This window comes from Hibiscus syriacus, unplaced genomic scaffold (genome assembly GCF_006381635.1).
Source record: "Hibiscus syriacus cultivar Baekdansim isolate YM2019G1 unplaced genomic scaffold, ASM638163v2 tig00111582_pilon, whole genome shotgun sequence".
NCBI lineage: Eukaryota > Viridiplantae > Streptophyta > Magnoliopsida > Malvales > Malvaceae > Hibiscus > Hibiscus syriacus.
In genome coordinates this window covers 5,628,272-5,652,982 of record NW_024063126.1, presented here as the reverse complement: position 1 = coordinate 5,652,982, position 24,711 = coordinate 5,628,272, and positions in this window count along the sequence as shown.

Below are 24,711 nucleotides of genomic sequence, written 5' to 3'. Positions count from 1 at the left end.
ATATTTATGGTCAAAAATAAAATTTATTTAAAATATTAGGGATTAAAACAAAAAATATCAAAATTAAAAGTCCTAATTCGAAATATTATAAGATATAAGGATTAATAGTGTAATTTAACCTAATTAATTATTCGGGGTAAAAATATAAACAAATAAAATTAAAAGGACTAATCATGATATTTACCCTAAAATATATATAAGTATGGCAGGGACTAAATTATAAATTAAAAAAATTAAAAGATTGAATTAAAAGGCTCAAAAATTAATTTCAGTAACTATAATGCAAAGTTACAAGACTTGTAGGGACCGCGGATATAAATTACCCGTCCTTTAAAATTATACATAAACTCCTCCCCAAAACGATATCTTTCGGGGAAGGGTATATAAACCCCAAAACTGACCCCTTTAGGCTAATTTTTCCTCATTTTTAATTTCTCATTCTCTCTTTAAAAGAGAGATGAAAAATGCTCTGCATTCTCTCTAGGTTTCCCTCACCAGAGGGAAACCGGTCAACGACCGACAGCCATACACCGCCGTCAACCGCCACCGCACGGTGGCTGAAATTCCTAAATTATACCAAAATGAAGCCCCAAACACCCTAACACCGAATCCTACCTTAGTTTCCTCTAAAAAAATCCTAATCGGAGTAGATCTAGAGAAATACCTTCAGGTATTTCGAATGCTTTAGAGGCGCGTGTCGACGTGTGGAGTCTTTGGTCACCGTGCGGTCTTTGGTAAGTTTCTCTCTTAATTTTTGGTTTAATATTTGGTGGTTTTGGTTGCTCTGTGGGTTATTTTGCTTGCTGTGTTGTTGTTGGTCTTCGGTATTTCGCAGGTTCGGTGGCTTTTATAGCCACCACGAAACTCGCCTCGGACTGGGTAATAGAGTACCCTTCGGTGAGTCACCGAACCTACGGTGGTGACTCACCCTAGGGCCATAACGTGGACGGTCTCCCTTAAGTCTTCTGGAGGCTCCTGTTGAAGCGGCGGGGCGTGGAGCGGCAGCTGGCTGAGACATAGAGCGGCAACGACCGACGTAGCCCTAGGGTATCATAACCCTAGGGTTTCTTCTGGCTCATATGTGGCCGTTGGATCTCACCAGATCCAACGGCTGATAGTTGTTGGTGGCTGGATAAGATGATAGAACCCTAAGAAGGTTCTACTAGACCGGGTCTGGTGTCGGGTCAACCCAGATCTGGGCCTGGATCGAAGTCTTGATTGTAATCTGTGTCTACTTGGGCTTCCTTTGTAATTTGGGCTTCGGGTTGTTGTATTTTGGGACTATAATAGTAATAATAATTTAATTAATAATAATAATAAAAAATATAAATAAAATAAAATAATAATAATAAAAGGCATAAAAACTAATGTCTACAGCTACCCCTCTTTGCTCATTCTTGTGTTAACAAGAATAAGACAAAGGCGAAAAAGACAATAAGTTTTTTTGTCCATTTGACTTTTCTTAATTAGGATGGAAATGTTGAACAAATTCTTCTCATTATGAACTTATTCCTCCTCTTTTGGACTAGTTCTTCTCATTATGAACTCTTCTACTGGGAATGATAATTCATCTCATTCTGTGATGAAATCTAGCAAAAGGTTGAAAAAGTTCTCATTATGAACTTCTTCTTCCTCTTCAAATGAGTTTTTCTCATTATGAACTCCTTCTGGAAATGCTGATCCTCGAAAGTGGTGTCGTTGATTCAACTTCATATGTGATGAATTAAGGTAATGTTGAACAAGTTCTTCTCATTATGAACTTTTTCTTCCTCTTCAGATGAGTTCTTCTCATTATGAACTTTCTCTGGAAATATTGATCCCTAAAATGAGGTTCTTCTCTAATTCAACTCAATAGGTGATGAATCAAACTAAGGTCGAGCAAGTTCTTCTCATTATGAACTTCTTCTTCCTCTTCAGATGAGTTCTTTTCATTATGAACTCTATCTGAAAATGTTGATACTGATTTATCTCCTTCTGTGATAGAGTCGAGCAAAAGGTTGAATAAGTTCTTCAGATTATGAACTTCTTCCTCCTCTTCAGATGAGTTCTTCTCATTATGAACTATCTCTGGAAATATTGATGCTGATCTATCTCCTTCTGTGTTAGAGTCGCGCAAAAGGTTGAACAAGTTCTGCTCATTATGTGCTTCTTCTTCCTCTTCAGATGAGTTCTTGTTATTATGAACTCTACCTGGAAATGATGATGTTGATTTATCTCCTTCTGTGATAGAGTCAAGTAAAAGGTTGAACAAGTTCTTCTCATTATGAACTTCTTCTTCCTCCTCAGATGAGTTCTTCTCATTATGAACTCTACTTGGCAATGTTGATCCATCGAGTGATGGATTCAAATCTTTACTAAAATCTTTGCTAATCTTTTAAATTCCTGTCAAATATTCAATATTGATAAAATGAAAGGAAATTCCCCTATTTTTGTAAATGCCTAAATATGATGCATGAATGTTAAGTTCATCTTTATTTGACTTCAACGTGGCAAACTCGTTCTTCCTTCACTTAGTCAAAATATGATTTCAAACTGGCATTTTATTTTTTTAAGAAGAGAAAACTTTATATATTCTTTGCTTCATTTGCATTAAAGTCTTAGAAGAAATGTTTTATTCGTGGAATTCTTACTGTAGTCATAATTATAACCTTGTTGCCCCATTTTGTCTTTGATAAAACTGGCTTTCTTTTTTTGGACTTGTGTACAAATCCAATAAAGCTTTCATCTTTGAAAAGAGAATCTATCATCTTTGAAGAATGTAGATGTAAAAATGCCAAACTTAGTAGAATGTAGATGTAAAAATGCCAAACTTAGTAGAGATTAATTAGGAGAACAGTGTCTGTTCTAATTTGTCTCTTGAAACCCATCACAAGGAGAATTTATCCTAATTCACTTCATGTCTCCACATATAATCAAATCTCGAACAAGGCAATTTGGACCATATCATGTCGAGATGTTTAACAACAACCTATCGTTCAACCTTAGTTGGCTTCACTAGTTTCTTGTTGTTGAAATTTCATCTCCCAATTCTCATGGAAAGAAATCTTCATCATTTGTTACTTTTAACCTTGGGGTTGAAGAAGACAAACAACTTCATCTTGGGTTCACAAATGGAAACACCATATGATTGCAACATTGGTTCAATACCATAATAACTGGTTCGTAAAACATTTGACAACACATTCATCATTTGCTGTAGCTTCGCCCAGATTTCTCAATCATCGAACTCTTCGCATAATGTTCAGAGCTTTTGTAGGACGTCACAAGGACACTTAAGAACAAAACTTAGTGTGAATACAAGTGGGATGCTTTGGCTTGTCAACATTAAATCATCAGAATAATACAACTGCATGATGGACTAAATCAATTTTGTATAATCAGCTCTACTGTCACTGTTTCACCATTTTCATTCTTCATACCTTTTTGTCTTATTGGAAATATTTGCTCAATGCACCTTGTCCATTTCTCATGTTGAGAATTTTTTCTTCTTCTACTTTTCTGCTTTACTTGCTTCCAAATGAATCTATGATGGTAAAATCTTGTTCACTTTTCAACAACAATTACAAATGTTGACAATACTTACTTTGGATTCCATGCACTCAAAAGTATTAACAAAAGTGATAGCCAGAAATCTTTTGCTTATTTCAAAATTATGTTAATCCACTTATAATATGTTTATAAAAGAATAAATTGAATTTCGAAAAGATAAACTTGGAATTTATTAATAAATATATGGAAATTTGTTCAAAGTCATGGCAACCATAGAAATAATAAAAATATAGAAATAAAATATTCAAATGACCCAACAAATAATTAGCATAAGTATTTCTAAAATAATCAACTTGATATAATTTAGAGCACTAGGGTAAGCTTATGTTTGGAAGATCTCAAACGTTGTCAGAATGTTTGTAGATGTGAAGTTCCTCCCAAAATATCAAGCTCTCGAGAGGGTTAAATTGCCAGGTGCCTAATATCAACATGCATTTGAGCCGCACTTTCAGGTTTTCAACTCAAATTCTTCATTTGGTTGCAAGACGCCCTTTGCGGGTTTTCATCTTGACCCTTACTTTTTATTTTTTTTCTTTTTTCTTATTCAAGCATAATATTTCTTGACATGAGTTTATTGGGTTTCTCAAAACTTTTCCATCTATTTTTGCCAAAATCAACGCTCCTCTGGAAAATGCCTTTTTTACAACATATGGCCTCTCCCAATTAGGCATCCATTTCCCATGGAAATCTTTATGTATAGGCAAGATCTTCTTAAGAACTAGATCACCCTCTTGGAATTCTCTTGGATGTACTTTCCTGTCATAAGCCTTCCTCATCCGTTTCTGATACTTATGTCCATGGCAAATAGCTTTTAATCTCTTCTCCTCAATGAGGTTCAATTGATCAAACCGAGCTTGGACCCATTCAGCCTCATCCAATTTTACCTATCTCAAGATTCGAAGTGATGAGTTCTCAACTTCAATCGGTAAGACTACTTCCATCCCATAGACTAAATAAAAAGGTATTGCCCCATTAGATGTTCGCACAGTAGTTCGATATGCATATAAGGCAAAAGGTAACTTTTCTTGCCAATCCTTATAAGTTTCAGTGGTCTTTATAATGATCCTCTTGATGTTCTTATTTGTTGCTTCAACTGCCCCATTCATCTTTGGACAATAATGTAGATGCTCATTTTGTCCGGGGTGTCTTTTGAATTTATATGCATATCTTTTTAATTATTTTCTTTTTCGGTTTTTATTAAGTTTATCGATTTGTATTATTAGGGCTATTATTAATTGCATATTTGATTTCATAGGGATTACACATTTTGCATACGAATATATATTAGTCTTATAATGCTTATATATACATATATATATATATATATATATATATATATGAGTATAAACTAATAAATAAATACTAATTAAATTATTTTTTTATTTTATTACAGTACTAATTACAAAAATGGCTGTCAAGTTCGGCCCAAACGGAGCCCAAGTCTAAGCTATTTGACTTGGAAGATTAAAGCCCAAAGTTGTAAGCCTGTTAGGGGTTTTATCACTAGTTCCATGAGCAGCAGCGTTTCGGCCGTTGGATATGGCATCACGATCCGACGACTCATGGCTCTCCCAGGATTCTAAGACAGTGCACGAACCCACCGAGGAAGACCCATGTTTGTCGGATTTCCACTGTAACCAATGCTGTCACCCATACTCACCATTGCTCGAGCCCATACCTTGCAAAATATACGTTTTTGTTCTCCGAGGATGCCAGGGGAGAAAGATCGAGAAGGCAAGAACAAATAAAAACAACCATCAACTATCATCGAGAAAGGGGGGAAAACACACACATCAACTAGAAATAACCACAAGGAACTGAGTGAAGAGATTTATCAGTGGTTATCGAGAGAACACCAAGAAGAAAAAACCACAAAAATCAAGAGTAAAAAAAACAACCATCAGGAACAACCGAGGAAAAATCACCCACCAAATCGAAAGTAGAAAACCATCCAGAGCAACCAGGATAAAGAAAACATGAAAGAAACATACCTTCCTGAGTTAAAGAAAACCATCACCACCGCCTGAATCTGAACTCTGTTGTCATCGAAAGTAAGATTTTCACCTTTAGGCTATTGTGGTTGCTTGAGATGAGGTTTATGGAGTTTGGTTTTTGGGGAGGTTGTCTCGGGTTTTTTTTGGGTTGAAGGTTTTATGGGTAGCATCGTAGTTAGGTTTTGGTTCCTCGAGTCCTTGTTGGAATCAGAGAACGGTGGTGTAAGTGAAATATAGGGTTGATTTTGTCTGGGTTAATAGTGGGGTTTCTGGTTTATGGTGTCTAGGTCGTAGGATTTGATAAGAGTAGGGATAGTTGAGGTTGAGTAGTCATCGGAGCTGGTGGGTTTTCCATCAGGGTCATTCGGAGGAAGTAGCCAAGGCGGCTGCTACGACGGGGATGAGGCCAAGGTTTCGTTTAGGTTTTGGTCGAGAAGAAGGTTGAGAGAGGGGAAGAGAAAACGGTTGAGGGGGAGTGTTATCTGGCTTAGGGTTGAGAGGAGAATGAATTAGGTAATATTATATATCAACATGCCAAAACAACGTAGTTTCATGATGGTGTTAAAATGGCAGCGTTTCGCTAGTCTAAAATACCCGTGTTTTGGTGGGAGGGGAAATTGTGTGATAGGTCCTTTCGTCTTCGACTCGTCCCAATATGGCCCCTAAATTGATGCTTGTTAGAATATTAATTTTGTCTTTTAATTTTAAGCGTGTTTCATTTTAGTCCAGAATCATGTTAGGGCTATTTTCGTGTTGTTTTTACATTGGATGTGTAATTTGAGAAACTTTCATTTTGATCCTATGTAGTACTTTGGTTGTATCATGTTTGGAGTACCTAGAAATGAGATTTTTATGAAAAGAGCCTGATGTTTACTTTCTTTATACTTTAGCCCCTTGCTTAATATTTTACGCATGATTGTAGGTTTAATTTAGACTTACTTTAAGTGTATGCATGTATATATATATATTATTTCGAGCATGTTGTTCATACACACATAGTTAGGTGCAGTTTATTTTTTATGCATATTAGCCTCATGTGCACGACTCAACCTAATCACATAATCGGATTAAGGGTAATACCCTTTTAATTTAAAATTATCGGAATGGCTTCTCTTAACTTACTAGAAAGCTGTTTTCGACGATCTTAAATTACAAGTGTATCCCATCAGTGTCACCTAAAGATTTGATTCTTCATCTTAAAATTTGGGAATGAAAGAAAAAGAAATGATCGGCTATTTAAATTTTTTGAGAAAAGATTGTTAGAACTCACCTAAAGATCTGGTCTCAATATTTTTAAATAATTGAATATTCTTTATATTTCTAATGGCTTGGTAATTTAACCTATTTCGTTGCTTTTGAATATTTTAAAATTCACATTGTTGTCCTTTTAAGGGATCAAAAATTAAATTAAAGTTGAACTTGTAAAATTCATTGCAAAGACATTAATTAATCGACTAGGTACCGATTTAGGGCGTTGTAGGGGTGCTAATCTTTCCCCACCCGTAACGACTCCCGAATCTGGATTTTGGTAACGTAGATTGAAAATTTGTCGTTTTAATTAAAATAATTTTTTATTTAAAATGGCAAGATATTTTTGGGTGCCCAATCACACCCTAATCAAAGATTGGTGGCGACTCTTTGAACCGTATGTTTTTTATCGCAAAGAGAATCCCAAAATTTTTAAAACGAGAGGTTTTTCTAAAATCACATTGTTTTAAATTAAAATTCAACCGTAAAGGGATAATTTAAAATGACATTGTTTTCGAAATCTCGCTCCTCTTAGGAAAAAACCGTTTCGACAACTTGGCGACTCCACTGGGGACTTTTTAAAGAGTCAGGACGATAGTCGATTAATTAATTGTCTTTGCAAAAAAAAATTATAAGGTCGTTCTAATTTGGTTTTTGATCCCTTGTTTGTGTTAAATTGTTGTTTGCATTTTTATTTGTGATTTGATTAACTAGTAAATAGTTGTCCTAACGTGTAATTTACATGTTTTAGTTTTCTGACCTTCACTTTAGTCTGTTGTTTTTCTTTGATCGAGGCAAAGGATTATGAGTTTCCCCCACTGTTGCTATAACCTTTCAATTTTTAGAGCCTTCTAACTGTGCTTTGTTCCGTTAGGTAGAGGTGAATGCTACGCTTACGTGAGAAAAATTACTTTTCTCCGCATGGTCTTTAGCAAGTAACCTCCGGGGAACATGCCTTATGTTTACGAGCGAAACATTGAGTTTCCTCGCATTGACATAGGGAAATGTATCCTCTCAAATTGAACTTGACCCGTTTAAGCCTATAATGGGTGAGGGTCGAGGGTCTGGCAAGCCCAAGGGGCACCAACAAAGGACAATTCGAGGACCTTGTTAGTGTTACCAAAACTCTGCTCGTCTTTTGTTGAATCTCTATCCGCAGAAACAAATGGGAAACTCATTCTAACCTTTTCCTCGAGTTTTTTTCAAGAAATATGAGAACTAGAAAAGCATGCGGGTAAGTTTTATATTTCCGTACGAAGTATGTGAATTAGATATCATGAGGTTAGGATTTTTTGAGTAACAAAGCATATGGGTAGATGTCATGTTCGGTAGGATCTACTAATGCTTGATTGGGTAGCCAGCATGTGAGGGTAGGTTTTATTTAATGATTACAATACTTATTATCTTGTTGTTTATCTTATGTGTACTAACCTATTTTTGTTTTGTTTCTATTTTATTGTGATTTTATTGCATTTGTATCTTCATGTCATCGAGGGATGTTAATTCGCAAGTGATTGACTAATAAGAAGGTTGGCCATATTGAGGCAAGAAATTCTCAACCATGTAGTCAAAATCGAGAGAGCCAAAGATGTTCAAATGATCCATGAAGAAGGACATCCGATGAATGAAGAAATCTGAAGCTGACTGAAGATTTCCTTTAAAGGAGCAAAGGCCAAGGTGTTCCCTCATAAGATAGATATAGCCATACCAAGGACGAGAAGACCCTTCATAAAGACATGAAAACCAATTCACATTGGAGGTAAGAATGTAGATTTCAAGATTCAATATAAGGACATCCGACGTCATCAAAGGTTACAAGATACGCCAACAACTTTGGGTGCAATGTTAGATTTCATGAAGAGTACGACTTAAGAAAATAAAGAATCAAAATTGTATTTTGACTACATGGTGTACTTACTGAATTCTTGTTGTCTAAATGAAGGTTATTATATAAGTGGTCACTTTTGGATTTAACACCTTTTGCATTTGCATTTGGCATCCACATTTGCATTCACATTACTTTAATTTAAACATTTTTACCTGGATCAAACATGAAAACGTGAGAGTAACTCGTGAAAGATACTGTGACAGAAGCTCTGAAAGCAAATTGAAGTTACCCGGGGTGTGTGTCTGGAAAGATAAAAAACAATGACTGATATATATTAGCGCGTAGTTGGTAGAAAGTCAATTACAAGGACTGGTGAATCTAATATTCCCTATTACTAAAATATATCAGTTTGGTTTGGGGTATCAACCAACTTTGAGGGAGAAACTGAGGAAAATTAAAAAGGGTCAGAAAATGAGAAAGGCCAGATTGGCTAGTAAAGACCTTAGCTGGAAACCCATGATCTTCCCGCCATTGAGCAACACTTTCATATCAGGAGGACATATGTTTCAAGGGAATTCTAGGAATAATGAGGTGATGGTTGAGAATGCCTTGCGAGATTTAGGTATTAATGTTATAACTGATGATGAGTTTGGAGAAATGCGAACTACATGCATTTAACCTACACCGTCGGGCTTCGTGTTGAACAATTGGACCGCGGAAGAATTACCTGTAGTTTACAAGTCTTTTACAGAGTAATGCACTAGAATTTTCCCCTGTTGTTCATATCTTGGGGCAATTGGTGATTTTTTGTAAAGGGTTAAGCTGTTTGTTTTTACTTGCTTTCAATAAATGATGCATTCCATTAGTCCAAAATGGAAAACATTCTCCCATGCATTTTATTTTTGGTTGTATATATGTATATATTATTATTATTTTTTATTTATATGGGAAAAGATTCTCCCATATATATATATGTATATATATGTGTATATATGTGTATATATATGGAAAACTTAGATATCAATGATACGAATGTTGATGACCCTGGCCCAGAGATTGATTTCGAGATACCCATATGTCAAGGGGAAATCAAAGGTTGTGATGATGATAAGGGATGTGAACTACCTTCTGAATTGCTAAAGATGGTGGAAAATGAAGATAAACAGATTCTGCTTCATAAAGATCTTATTGAGATTTTGAATTTGGGGACGGATGAGGATAAGAGAGAAGTAAAGATTGGTACTACTATGTCTGTTGAAAGACAACAGGATTTGATAGAATTCCTTCAAGAATGCAAGGATGTGTTTGTTTGGTCATACGAAGATATGCTAGGTTGAGATACAAAATTGATTGTCCACAAACTACCAATAAAGCCTGTACAACAAAAACTGAGAATAATGAGACCTGAGATACTACTCAAAATTAAAGAAGAAGTGATGAAACAATTTGATGACGGGTTTCTTAAAGTGGCTAAATATTCTGAGTGGGTGGCGAATATTGTCCCAGTGCCAAAATCGGATGGGAAAGTTTGATTGTGTATCGACTACGAAGATCTCAACAGAGTTAGTCCAAAGGATAATTTTCCTTTGCTACACATAAACACTTTAGTGGATAATACTGCTGGAAATTCTTTGTTCTCATTTATGGATGGTTTCTCTGGCTACAATCAAATTAAAATGCACCCTGAAGATATGGAGAAAACAATATTTTTCACTATGTCTGGAACGTTCTGTTATAAAGTCATGTGGTTTGGATTAAAGAATGCACGGGTAACATATCAGAGGGCCATGGTGATGTTATTTCATGGCATGATGCATAAAGAAATAGAAGTCTATGCCGATGATGAGAATTTGGGGAAGCTTTTTCAAAGATTAAGGAAATGCCAACTAAAACTTAACCCAAATAAGTGTACGTTTGGGGTGACATCGGGAAAGCTTTTGGGATTCGTAGTGAGCCGAAAGGGAATTGAAATAGATCCAGACAAAGTAAAATCCATTCAAGATTTGCCACCCCAAGAACACAGAAAGAGGTTCGAGGATTTTTGGGAAGATTGAATTATATAGCTCGTTTTATCTCGCAGTTGACTGAGAAGTGTGATCCCATATTTCATCTTCTTCGCAAGAATAATTCAGGAGAATGGAGTGAAGATTGTCAAGAGGCTTTTGAGGTAGTGAAGATATATTTTTTGAATACTCCAATCTTGGTGCCACCCATCTCAGGCAAACCTTTAATTCTTTACTTGTCAGTTTATGAAAATTAAATGGGATGTGTATTGGGACAACATGATCAAACTGAGAAGAATGAGAGGGCTATCTTTTATCTCAGTAAAAATTTCACTGATTTCGAAACCAGATACTCACCAATTGAAAAATTGTGTTGTGCTTTAGTATGGGCTACCAGAAAGCTTAGGCAATATGTGTTGTATCATACTATTTGACTTATATACAAGCTAGACCCTTTGAAGTATCTAATGGGTGTACCTGCATTGTCTGGAAGATTAACCCGTTGGCAAATCCTATTGTCCGAATTTGATATCTAGTATATAAGCCAGAAGGCGGTTAAAGGGAGCGCTATAGCAAAATTCATTGCAAGTACGACTTCTGAAGAATATGAGCCGTTGAACTTTGATTTTCCAGATAAAGATTTAATGGCTATTTCAATGGAAGAAACATTTTCATCCACCAATAAATAATGGAAGATTAACTTAGATGGTGCTTCAAACACGTTGGGGCATGGGATTGGAGCAATCTTGGTCTCACCAAATGAAGATCAATATATTTTTACCAGTCGGCTCAATTTTGATTGTACAAACAATATGGCTGAGTATGAGGCTTGTGTTATGGGTCTTAGAGCTACTATTGAAATCAAAGTGAAAATGCTCAAGGTATATGGCGATTCAGCTCTGGTAATCTACCAACTCAAAGGAGAATGGGAAACAAAAGATCCCAAAGTTGTGGAATACCGTAAATTAGTTATGGAGCTTATTGAAGAATTTGAAGAAATAACTTTCAATTCCCTCACCAGAGAACAAAATCAAATGGCGGATGCCTTGGCTACTTTGGCAGCAGCCTTTAAGATGAACGAGCATGCAAATATGATGCCTGTTAAGATAAAGGCTTATGAGTATCCAGCCCACTGCTTTAATATTGAAGAAGAAGAATATGTAAGACTTTGGTACTATGATATCTTGCAATTTATAAGGTATCAAAGTTATCCCGAGCAGGCGACTGAGAATGACAAAAGAACCATTAGAAGAATGGCAACAGGGTATGTGCTCGATGATGAGACCCAATACAAGAAAAACACGAATCAGGTCCTATTAAGGTGTATGGACACTAAAGAAACCAAAATGATTCTTGAAGAAGTACATGAAAGAATATGTGGTACCCATGCTAATGGGCATGTAATGGCCAGACAAATCATGAGATTTGGGTATTATTGGTCAACTATGGAAATTGACTGCATCAATTATGCCAAAAAATGTCACAAATGTCAGATTTATGGAGATAGAATGCACACCCCTCCTCATCCATTACATGTGATGACAACTCCGTGACCATTCTCTATGTGGGGCATGGATGTTATTGGACAAATTTCGTTGAAAGAGTCAAATGGCCATCGCTTCATTCTGGTAGCAATAGATTACTTCACCAAATGGGTAGAAGCAGCTTCCTATGCAAATGTTACCCAGTCGACAGTATGTAAATTCTTAAAGAATGAAATCATATACAGATATGGCTTACCGAAGAGGATTATCTCTGACTATACATTGAATTTAAACAAGAAGGTGATGGACTCTGTCTGTGAGCAATTCAAGATAAAGCATCATAATTCCACTCTTTAACTCCCAAAGATGAATGAGGCTGTGGAGGTGGCTAATAAGAACATTAAGAGTCTTATAGAGAAGATGACTGAGACTTATAAAGATTATCATGAGAAGTTGCCATTTGATCTATTTGCCTATCAAACTTTAGTACGGACGTCGACTGGGGTAACTTCGTTTTATCTGGTTTATGGCCTCACTTTGGATTTTGTCAGAGGTGAAGCTAAACGAGGCAGAATAGGTACAGGCTAGGTATGATCAATTGAATATGATTGAAGAAAAGAGGTTGAAAGCTATTTGTCATGGTCAGATGTATCAGAAACGTATGATATGAGCACATGATAAGAAAGTTTTCCTTCAAGAATTCCATGAAGGAGATTTGGTGCTTAGAAGGATTTTGCCTATTCAAAAGGATTTATGAGGAAAATGGATGCCCAACTGAGAATGACCTTATGTTGTCAAGAAACCCTTTTCTAGATGAGCTCCAGTCTTAACTGAAATGGACGGATCGAAATTATCTTATCCAGTGAATTCCGACGCAGTTAAAAGGTATTTTGCTTGAAGAAGAAAAGAGAAAAAAATGAAAAAATAGAAAAATGAAAAGAAAAAAGAGAGAAAATGGAAATGGAAAAAGGAAAAAAAATTTAAAAAAAATGATGAAAATGAAAAGAAAAATGGAAAAATGGAAGAAGAAATGAAAAAATGAAAAGAGATAAAAAGAGAGAGAGAAAATAAAAAAGAGGTCTCAAGTTGAAAACCTACAAAGGGCTGCTTGAGTTTAAATTCAGAATTCGTGCATGGTAGAGGTTCTGAATTGATTATGGAAGTGGAAAGAGCTATTGATATAGGTAGTAACAATGGCCGTTGGTGATCAGGGTTGAGACTAAAGATTAATGAGTCTCGATGAAAATAACCAGGAGAGAAATTGAATGCACATGAGATTCAATACTGGTTTAGGGCATTCAATAATGGGAGATTTGAGAGTTTAGAAAGAGCTTCACACTCTTATGCATCATCACAATTTTGGAGATCTTTTTGACAGAAGCTACCTAAAGTCATTCTAACAGCGTACCAGTTCAAAAGCATTTGCATTATTGATATTGGAAGACACCTACTCTTTTGTTCTTTTTTTATTTCCAGTTTAAAGTTTTCCATATAGTTGCCTAAAATTTCTTTGCATTTATATAAATAAAGAGATATTTTTCCTTTTCAATTTCCCTTTTACAAGTATCTAATTTTGAAAATGTTAAAACATATAACTTAACTTGTAGTAAATGAGACCATTTTGTATTATTATGCAAAAGGTTTTGGAAAATGCATGTATTCTGAAGCTAACAATGGTTTTAACATATAAGTTTGTATGGTTATGTGGAGCTAAAACCTTGGAATTCATAGAAAATCCCAACCATTAATAGATGACCCAAAGAGATTGTCATTTATCAAGAAGTTGGTCATGAGTACTGGCAGGTTTCAAGAAAGAAAGAAGTCAAAGTCCTGTTAAGCCGAAAGATATGGTATTGAGATTGTTAACTGGGGTGAACTGGTTAAATGTTCTGTGTGCAAGACGAAACTGAGTTCCATCAAAATCAAAGGATATGGTGTTCATTCGAAGAAGAAAATGCATTAAATTGCATAATCACATACATTTTAGGCATGAATAGGATCATGGCATTGCATGATGACTTAAATATCTATAGGTTTCCCAATGATAGTTGAAGATTGAACATATTGAAGCATCAAGATGAAGATATTTAGTTTTAAAATCCTAAAAAGAATGATGACAACAATTGAGCCAAAGTAGATTCACGTATCTAATGGCTTCCAGACAAGTTTTCACGATGGAGATGAATTTTCAGAAATTTTCTCGAAATCTTGAGTATAGTATTTTCAAACATACATTAATGATTGATAATATTTGATTTTTCAGGTTTGACCTTCGAAGGAAATCAAACTTAAGCCTTCACGAAAGACTAGTGAAGCAAATAATCTATAAGCCTTCACAGAAAAGTAGTGAAGCAAATGAAGATTATTCGAGTTCTACTCCCTGAAGCAAGAGAGAGCGAACCCATAGGCAGAAGATTGTTTGAGTTCTACTCCCTGAAGCAAGAGAGAGCGAACCCGTAGGCAGAAGATTGTTCGAATTCTTACTCCCTGAAGCAAGAAAGAGCGAACCCGTAGGCATAATATTGTTCGAGTTCTTACTCCCTGGAGGAAGAGAGAGCGAACCCGTATGCAGAAGATTGTTTGAGTTCTACTCCCTTAAGCAAGAGAGAGCAAACCCGTAGGCAGAAGATTGTTCGAGTTCTTACTCCTTCAAGCAAGAGAGAACGAACTCGTAGGCAGAAGATTGTTTGAGCTCTACTCCATGAAGTAAGAGAGAGCAAACCCATAGGTAGAAGATTGTTCGAGTTCTACTCACTGGAGCAAGAGAGAGTGAAACCGCAGGCAAAAGATTTTTTGAGTTCTACTCCCTGAAGCAAGAGAGAGCGAACCCGTAAGCAGAAGATTGTTCGAGTTCTTACTCCCTGAAGTAAGAGAGAGTAAACCCACAGGCAGAAGATTGTTCGAGTTCTACTCCCTGAAACAAGAGAGAGAGAACCCGTAGGTAGAAGATTGTTCAAGTTCTACACCCTGAAGCAAGAGTGTGTGAACCCCTAGGCAGAAGATTATTCAAGTTCTTACTCCCTGAAACAAGAGAGAGCAAACCCGTAGGCAGAAGATTGTTCGAGTTCTACTCCCTGAAGCAAGAGAGAGTGAACCCGTAGGCAGAAGATTGTTCGAGTTCTTACTCCCTGAAACAAGAGAGAGTGAACTCGTAGGAAGAAGATTGTTCGAGTTCTACTCCCTGAAGCAAGAGAGAGTGAACCAGTAGGCAGAAGATTATTCGAGGTCTACTCCCTGAAGCAAGAAGGAGCGAACCCGTTTTCTGAAGATTTTCCAAGTCTAACTCACATTGGAGGAAGAGTGGAGCGGATTAATCGGTCAAAGTTCTTATGGTCTGACAAATTTGATCATCTCTTGATCTTTTCTTTATTCTCGTCAAATGACAATGAGCAAAGAGGGGCAGCTATAGATGCTCATTTTATCAGGGGTTTCTTTTGAATTTATATGAATATCTTTCTAATTATTTTCTTTTTCGGTTATTATTAAGTTTATCGGATGGTATTATTAAGGCTATTATTAATTGCATATTTGATTTCATAGGGATTACACATTTTTGCATGCGAATATATAGTAGTCTTATAATGCTTATATATATATGAGTATAAACTAATAAATAAATACTAATTAAACTATTTTTTATTTTATTACAGTTCTAATTACAAAAAGGGTTGTCAAGTTCAGCCCAAACGGAGCCCAAGTCTAAGCTATTTGACTTGGAAGATTGAAGCCCAAAGTTGTAAGCCCGTTAGGGTTTTGTCACCAGTTCCATGAGTAGCAGCGTTTCGGTCGTTGGATCTGACATCACGATCCAACGGTTCACAGCTCTCATTGGATTTCAAGATAGTGCACGAACCCATCGAGGAAGACCCATGCTTGTCGACCATCCACTATAACTAATGCTACCGCCCATGCTCACCATTGCTCGAGCCCATACCTTGCAAATAATTGTTTTTGTTCTCCGAGGATGCCAGGGGAGGAAGATCGAGAAGGTAAGAACAAACAAAAATAACCATCAGCTATCATTGAGAAAGGGGGGAAAACACACACACATCAACTAGAAATAATCACAAGGAACTGAGTGAAGAGATCTATCAGTGTTCATTGAGAGAACACCAAGCAGAAAAAACCAAAAAAATCAAGAATAAAAAACAACAGCCATCATGAACAACCGAGGAAAAATCACCCACCAAATCGAAAGTAGAAAACCATCCAGAGCAACTAGGTAAGAGAAAACACGAAAGAAACTTACCTTCCCGAGTAAAAAAACCCATCACCACCGCCTGAATCTGAACCCCGTTATCATCGAAGGTAAGATTTTCACCTTTAGGCTACTGTTATTGCTTGAGATAGGGTTTGTGGAGTTTGGTTTTTGAGGAGGTTGTCTCAGATTTCTTTTTGGGTTGAAGGTTTTATGGGTAGGATCATAGTTAGGTTTTGGTTCCCCGAGTCCTTGTTGGAATCGAAAAATGATGGTGTAAGTGAAAAATAGGGTTGGTTTTATATGGGTTAACAGTGGGGATTCTGGTTTGTGGCGTCTAGGTCGTAGGATTTTATAAGAGTAGGGATAGTTGAGGCTAAGTAGTCATCGGAGCTGGTGGGCTTTCCATCAGGGTCGTTCGGAGGAAGCAGCCAAGGCGGCTGATACGACGAGGATCAGACCATGGTTTTGTTTAGGTTTTGGTCGAGAAGAAAGTTGAGAGAGGGGAAGAGAAAATGACTGAGGGGGTGTTGTCTGGCTTAGGGTTGAGAGGAGAATGAATTAGGGTTAGACTCATTTACCCTGATATCATATATCAACACGCCAAAATGGCGTAGTTTCATGATGGTGTTAAAACGACAACGTTTCGCTAGTTTAAAATCCCCATTTTTTGGTGGGAGGGAAAATTACGTGACAGGTCATTTTGTCTTCGACTCGTCCCAATATGGCCCCTAAATCGATGCTTGTTAGAATATTAATTTTTTCTTTTAATTTTAAGCGTGTTTCATTTTAGTCCAGAATTATGCTAGGGTTATTTTCGTGTTGTTTTTACATTGGATGTGTAATTTGAGAAACTTTCATTTTGATCCTATGTAGTACGGTTGTATCATGTTATCGATGCTTGTTAGAATATTAATTTTTTCTTTTAATTTTAAGCGTGTTTCATTTTAGTCCAGAATCATGCAAGGGCTATTTTCGTGTTATTTTTACATTGGATGTGTAATTTGAGAAACTTTCATTTTGATCCATTGTTTAATATTTTACGCAAGATTGTAGGTTTAATTTAGACTTACTTTAAGTGTATGCATGTATGTATTATTTCGAGCATGTTGTTCATACGCACAGAGTTAGGTGTAGTTTATTTTTTATGCATGTTAGCCTCATGTGCACGACTCAACCTAATCACATAATCGGATTAAGGGTAATACCCTTTTAATTAAAAATTATTGGAATGGCTTCTCTTAACTTACTAGAAAGCTATTTTCGATGATCTTAAATTACAAGTGTATCCCATCAGTGTCACCTAAGGATTTGATTCTTAGGAAAAAAACCGTAAAGGGATAATTTAAAATAGCATTATTTTTAATTAAAATTCAACCGTAAAGGGATAATTTAAAATAACATGGTTTTCTAAATCTCGTTCCTCTTAGGAAAAAACCGTTTCGACAGATAGGTCACTGCATTTGCGTGCTTAATCTTGAACTGTGCACAAATTTCAGTCATCATTTTGTTATTCAAGTTCAGAGCATTATCCGTAATGATTCTCTCTGGTAGCCCATACCGACAGATTATTTCTTTTTTTAAAAAAATTTGCAAACTGTAGATATCTTAATATTGGCATATGAAGCAGCTTCAACCCACTTAGTGAAATAGTCGATTGCCACTAGGATGAAACGATGCCCATTTGATACTTTTGGTGCGATTGCCCCAATGACGTTTATTCCCCACATAGAAAATGACAAAGATGTTGTTATTACATGTAAGGGTGATAGAGGTGCATGAATCTTATATGCGTATACTTAACATTTATGACATTTTCTTGCATAATCAATGCAATCTGTATGCATGGTAGCCCAATAATACCCATATCTCATAATTTTTCTAGCCATAGAAAGACCATTTGCATCTGTTCCACATATCCCATTATGTACATCCTCAACGATACCTTTTGCTTCTTTATTATTTACACATCTCAATAGTATTTGATCGTTTCCCCTTCTATACAAAATCTCACCATCTAAAAAATATCCAGCAGGCATTCTTCTTAGTGTTCTTTTATTAATCTCAGATGCATTTTGTTGATAACTTTGATACTTGATATATTGCAGGATATCATAATACCATGGATTGCCATCTGCCTCTTCTTCTACACTGTAGCAAGGTGCTGGAATTTCATATACTTGCATTCTAATTGGCATCATATCAACTTTCTTGTTTGCTTGAAACATAACTGATAATGTAGCCAAAGCATCTACCATTTGATTATCCTATCGAGGGAGTTAATTAAAGGTGAATATTTCAAATTCTTTAACTAATTCGAGGATTAAATCTCGGTATTCTAATAATTTTAGATCTTTTGTCTCCCACTCTCCTTGTAATTGATACACCACCAACGATGAATCTCCATATACTTGGAGAAATTTAATTTTTCTTTCTATCGCTTCATGCAATCTCATGACACAAGCTTCATATTCTGCCATATTATTGGCGCAAAAGAACTCCAATCTGCTTGTAAAAGGATAATAGATATTTTCTGGAAAAATTAACACTGCCCCAATTCCTCGTCCCAAGGCGTTGGATGCTCCATCAAAATAAAGCTTCCAAGATTCATCATTTATTCTGACTTCTTCATCCGTGTATATGCACAACAAATCTTCATCTGGAAAATTAAAACTCAGAGATTGATAATCATCTGATGCACGACTGGCCAAAAAATCTACTATGACACTTCCTTTTATTACTTTTTGGTTGACATATACGATATCAAACTCGGATAATAACATTTTCCATCTAGCTATTTTGCCTGTCAAATCTGGTAATTCCATTAAGAATTTTAAAGGATCAAGTCTGGATATTAGCCAAGTAGTATGATATAACATGTACTGCCTGAGTCTTCGAGTAACCCACACCAAAGCACAACATAATTTTTGTAATGGTGGATATCGAATTTCACAATCAGTAAACTTCTTGCTTAGATAATAAATGGCTTTTTCTTTCCTTTCAGACTCATCATGTTGTCCCAGTACACATCCCATTGAATTTTCAAAGACTGTTAAGTAGAGAATTAACAGTCTATCAGGAACTGGCGATACTAAAATGGGGGCATTGGATAAATATTTCTTAATAATATCCAAATTTTCTTGGCATTCATCATTCCAGACTTCAGGATTATTCTTTTGAAGTAACTTGAACACTGGACCACATTTTTCAGTTAATTGAGAAATGAATCGAGATATGTAATTTAATCTTCCCAAAAAGCCTCAAACTTCTTTTTTTGTATTGGGTGATGGAAGATCTTGAATTTCTTTTACTTTATCTAGATCAATCTCGATTCCATTTTGGCTGACTACAAATCCCAAAAGTTTTCCTGATGTTACCCCAAAAGTGCATTTAGTGGGGTTGAGCTTTAATTGATACTTTCTCAATCTCTGGAAAAGTTTTCTTAAATTTTTAATATGTTCTTCTTCAGTTTGGGACTTGGCAATCATGTCATCCACATATACTTCAATCTCTTTATGCATCATGTTGTGGAATAGAGTTACCATTGCTCTCTGATACGTTGCCCATGCATTTTTCAATCCAAATGACATTACTTTGTAACAGAAAGTGCCCCACATGGTAACAAATATTGTTTTTCCATGTCCTCAGGGTTCATTTTTATCTGATTATACCCTGAAAAGCCATCCATGAAGGAAAACCATACATGTCCTGCAGTATTGTCTACTAATGTGTTTATATGAGGTAACGGAAAGCTATCTTTTGGACTAGCTCTCTTAAGATCTCTGTAATCTACAAACATTCAAACTTTCCCATTATTCTTTGGTACTGGAACTATGTTGGCTACCCATTCTGGATATTTGGCTGCCTGTAGGAAACCTGCATTAATCTGCTTCGTCACTTCCTCATTAATCTTCAACAACATTTCTGGCCTCATTCATCTGAGCTTTTGTTGAACAAGTTTATATTTTGGACTGATCGGAAGTTTATGCATCACTACATCTGTACTTAAACCAGGCATATCTTGGTAAGACCAAGCAAAGATATCTTTGAACTCTTGAAGGAGATTTATCAATTCTTGTTTTATATAGGCTGACAAAATAGTACCAATTTTCACCTCTTTAATTTCTTTACTGGTTCCCAAATTTACAGTCTCAATCTCTTCTATGTGAGGTAAGATTTGTTTATCTTCTTTTTCTACCAATCTTAACAGTTCGGTAGGGACATCATATTCCATTTCATTCTCACACTCATTGATTTCTTCCAAACATATGGGCCGCTCTAAAATTATCTTAGGATTAAATTCAGGAATAATCATGATATTAACATTGTGACACCTGCAAATTTAAATCGGATATATTTCTGAATGGATATAGTAAATTTAAGGAATAAATATAAAGAATGAGAAATAATGAATGTAAATAATGTAAAAATGTAAAAAGTATACAGAATGAGTGCCATTTGAGAATTTAAAGAAAACATCTTATATTTGATATTAAGTAAACTTAACATAACTGCCCTTACAAGATAACAAAAACTTTTCATATTTTTGGGCTAAAGATATAGGTTGGTTCTAGGTATTACTCTGAGTTAATACTAAAAACTATAGGAAGATCCTCCACAGTCCAATTGTTTAGTGTTTCTCCAGGAAGACAAGGGTGAATTCCAGCCAAGTATCTGCCAGCCTTATAGTCATTTTTGATCATGTTGATGAACAACCTTCCATAGCTTTCTCAACTATGCTTTGATATTTCATCAACTTTTCTTTCTTAAGAGCATCAACCAGTTATTGTTCCACATTACCGATCCTCCAGATTTGAATGTGATATTTAAATGAGGGAAAGAAATACGTCCCCATGGAATTTCTTCTCCTTTCAGTCTTGCTCTTCTATCTTCATCTCTTCTTTTCAACACTTTGCTCATTTTCTGAAAATTAGGCTTAAATCCAAGCCCAAAATGATATTTTTTCATCTTCATAGATACAATAACTGAACTTCCCTGAAGATTCTTACCCAAACCTCTTTCAGTTTTAGCTCCTATGCCTAAAGTCTGTCGTACATCCATTTTAGTGCAATCAGATAATTTAGAGGATGGAATTTTGTCTCATTCAGTAATAAAGGTTGCATTGATAAACTCCAAAGCTCAGAAAGAACACTCGAGAGCATCATCATTTGTTTCAATATACGGAGCATTACTTGTTACAGAAGCAATGATTTCTTCCTTAGGTCCCACACATATTAGTTGGCCATCAACAACGAACTTCAGTTTTTGACGTAAAGAAGAAGGAACAGCTCCTGCTGAATGAATCCATGGCCTCCCCAATAAACAATTATATGTAGGGTGAATATACATTACCACAAAATCGATATTGTACACTATTGGTCCTATCAAAAGTGATATTTCCATTTTTCCTAGTACCTTCTTTTGAGTGCCATCAAATTCTCTCACTACATTCTGATAATTCTTCATATGTGATTTATCCACAGGCATCCTTTGAAGTGTGACCAATGGCATCAAGTTGAGAGTAGATCCATTATCAATCAATACCTCTGGTAAAACATGGCCATGAACATGCGTAGTAATATTCAAAGCTTTCATTGATCCCATTCCACCTTCAGGTATTTCATCATCAGTGAATGTTATGTAGTTATCAGCAGCTATATGCCCCATAATCATGTCAAGCTTGTTTAGAGATATATCCTTAGGGATAAATGTCTGATTAAGTACCTTCATCAAGGCATTTCGGTGTACTTCCAAATTCATCAATAAATCCAGAATTGAAATTCATGCTTGTTGCTTGTGTAGCTGCTTAACTACACTATACTCACTATGTTTTAAGAATTTCAAAAACTCTTGTGCTTGTGTTTCAGTTACGGGCTCATTGATTGTTGGTGGGGGCTCATCATTAAATACCTTCTGTGATACCACTGTAGCTTTTACTTTTCCTTTTGCTTTGTCTTTTTTTTCGACATCGACGTCTCAAGAGAGTAACATCTCCCACTTCTTGTGAAAAACCCTACTTCCTGTTTCAGTTGTCAAATAAACTCCCTGTACTTTATTTTTTTCTTCTTCTGGTTTTTCCAAAGAAACAAGTCCTCATAGCATTGAAATATTTGCAGTATAATTCCAAGGTACCTTGCGGGTATCCTTATATGAAAATGGTAAAGGGGTTGTGATAACCACTTTTGGTTTTACTGGCGTGAGATTTATTGCAGATGGTTTCACAGTGATAACCATGAGCTCACTTTTTCTATGCATGGGTTTGGAATCTTTTGATGTGCAGACATCATCTTTTTTTCTTCATCTTCTTCAAAGAATTCTATCTCTTTATTGTCCATAAGCTTTTGTACTAATCCCCTAAATTCAAGGCACAACTGAATTTTATGTCCTTTTTCCTGATGATATTCACAATAATATCCAAACTCATTAGGCTTTAGTTTAAACTCTTGCTGAATCATACCAGATTGGTAGAGTTGTTGGAATACCCAACTGAAGGGAGATTTGATTTCAAAAACATCGACCTTTGTTTTCCTCCTATCCTCTTCCTGGATTACATTCACCCCTTTATCTCCACGAGTTGGTATTGGATTATTTGACGTAATTGGTGAATTGAATTCCAATTTCCCAGTAATAATCAAATTTTGCACTACCCTTTTGAATGCTAAACAATTTTCAATAGAATGACCAGTAATTCCATCATGGTAATCACAATGTGCTTTTACATCATACCAGTAAGGGAATGGTGGTTGCATAGGAATCAAAGGATAATGTCGTATTACATATGCCTTTAACAATGAATCATAGATCTCAGCATAGGGTACTGGTAATGGTGTAAAGGAAAACATCTCATTCTCCTTACGAGGTCATCTGGATTCATTTCGATTAGTGTTTGTATCCTCCTTCTTAACCCTTGGCTGGGTTATTGTGACGCTTTTCACGGTATCCTTATTGTAAGCATTTGCATTATTAACTTCATTTTCTTTCTTCCGATACATGGGCTTTTTGGAACTAGATCCCTCACCTGCTTCGATCTTGCCACTTTTTATGACATTCTCAATGATTTCTCCAAAAATGATCAAATTAGTAAAATTCATGGTTGCATTTCCCATTAAATGACCTAAGTATGGGGCCTTTAAAGTGTGTACAAACATCACGGTGGCTTCCTTTTCTAACAGTGGTGGCTGAACTTGTGTCGTTGTATCACTCTATCTCTGGACGTATTGTCTGAATGTCTCATTGTGCATTTTCTCCATATTTTGGAGAGTCCACCTATAAGAAACCATGTCAGTAACGTGGCGATATTGTTCCAGAAATTCTTTTTCTAGATCTTTTCATGATCAGATATGGTTTTTAGTCAATTAAGTATACCACTTGATGATTGGTCCTATCAAACTGTCTTGAAAATAGTGAATCAATAATTTCTCATCTTTCACATGACTGGTCATTCTATGACAAAACATGGTGATATGGGAGGAAGGGCATGTAGTACCATCATATCTTTCAAATTCAGGAACTTTAAATTTAATAGGGAGGATCAAGTCTGGACTAAACTCAACTCACTGGCGTCGAATCCATAGAATGATTCAGTTACCTCTACGGATTTTATTATTTCTTCCAGGCTCTTAAGCTGTCGAGTCAATTCTTCATTGGCTTTTTCTTTCTCAGCTAACTCATTCAGATCTGAAGTTAGATGCTCAACATTAAATTCTCCTATTTTTACATCTGACACAAGAAGATTTTTGTTTGAAGACGTGGGATATATTGGTTGATTCTCATTAAGTCGGGCTTCTTGAGGTGTTGAAGTACGAGCATGGATGTGCACAGGTATGAAATCAGAATGATAAGCCGATTCTGGTGTGAAACCTAGAGGATATATAGGTTTCTGGTTAGAAGATACATGATTTTCATCATGACTTTTTCCAGTAGTAGCTTGCTTTTTTGAGCATATCCTCTATTTTCTGCATCATATCTATTTGTGAATTTGCAAGGCTGGCCTCAATCTTTTCTAATTTAATTTTCATTTATGCTGTTCCTCGAGACGGTCTATCTTATCTTCCATTCTCTTACTTGCTTTCCTAGAACCGTAATGGTGTTGTATTTCTTGTTTGGTCAGGATAGCTGCGATTGAATACCTTTTTCATATTATATTTTTGAATTTTACTTAATGAATGCTTATATTAATGTGAAATATTAAAATCATACACAAATAAAATAATGTAATGAATAATGAATGTATGCAAAAGATATTATCCCAAAAAGTTAACTGTCATAGAACAACTTCAATCGGTATACAAAAGTTTTCCATATAATAGTTCATAACTACAGATACATCATAACTTTCGCATTAAGCTCTATGATTTCATTGATCAACCATGACATCTTCTTTCCAAACTTAGAAGCCGGATTGACG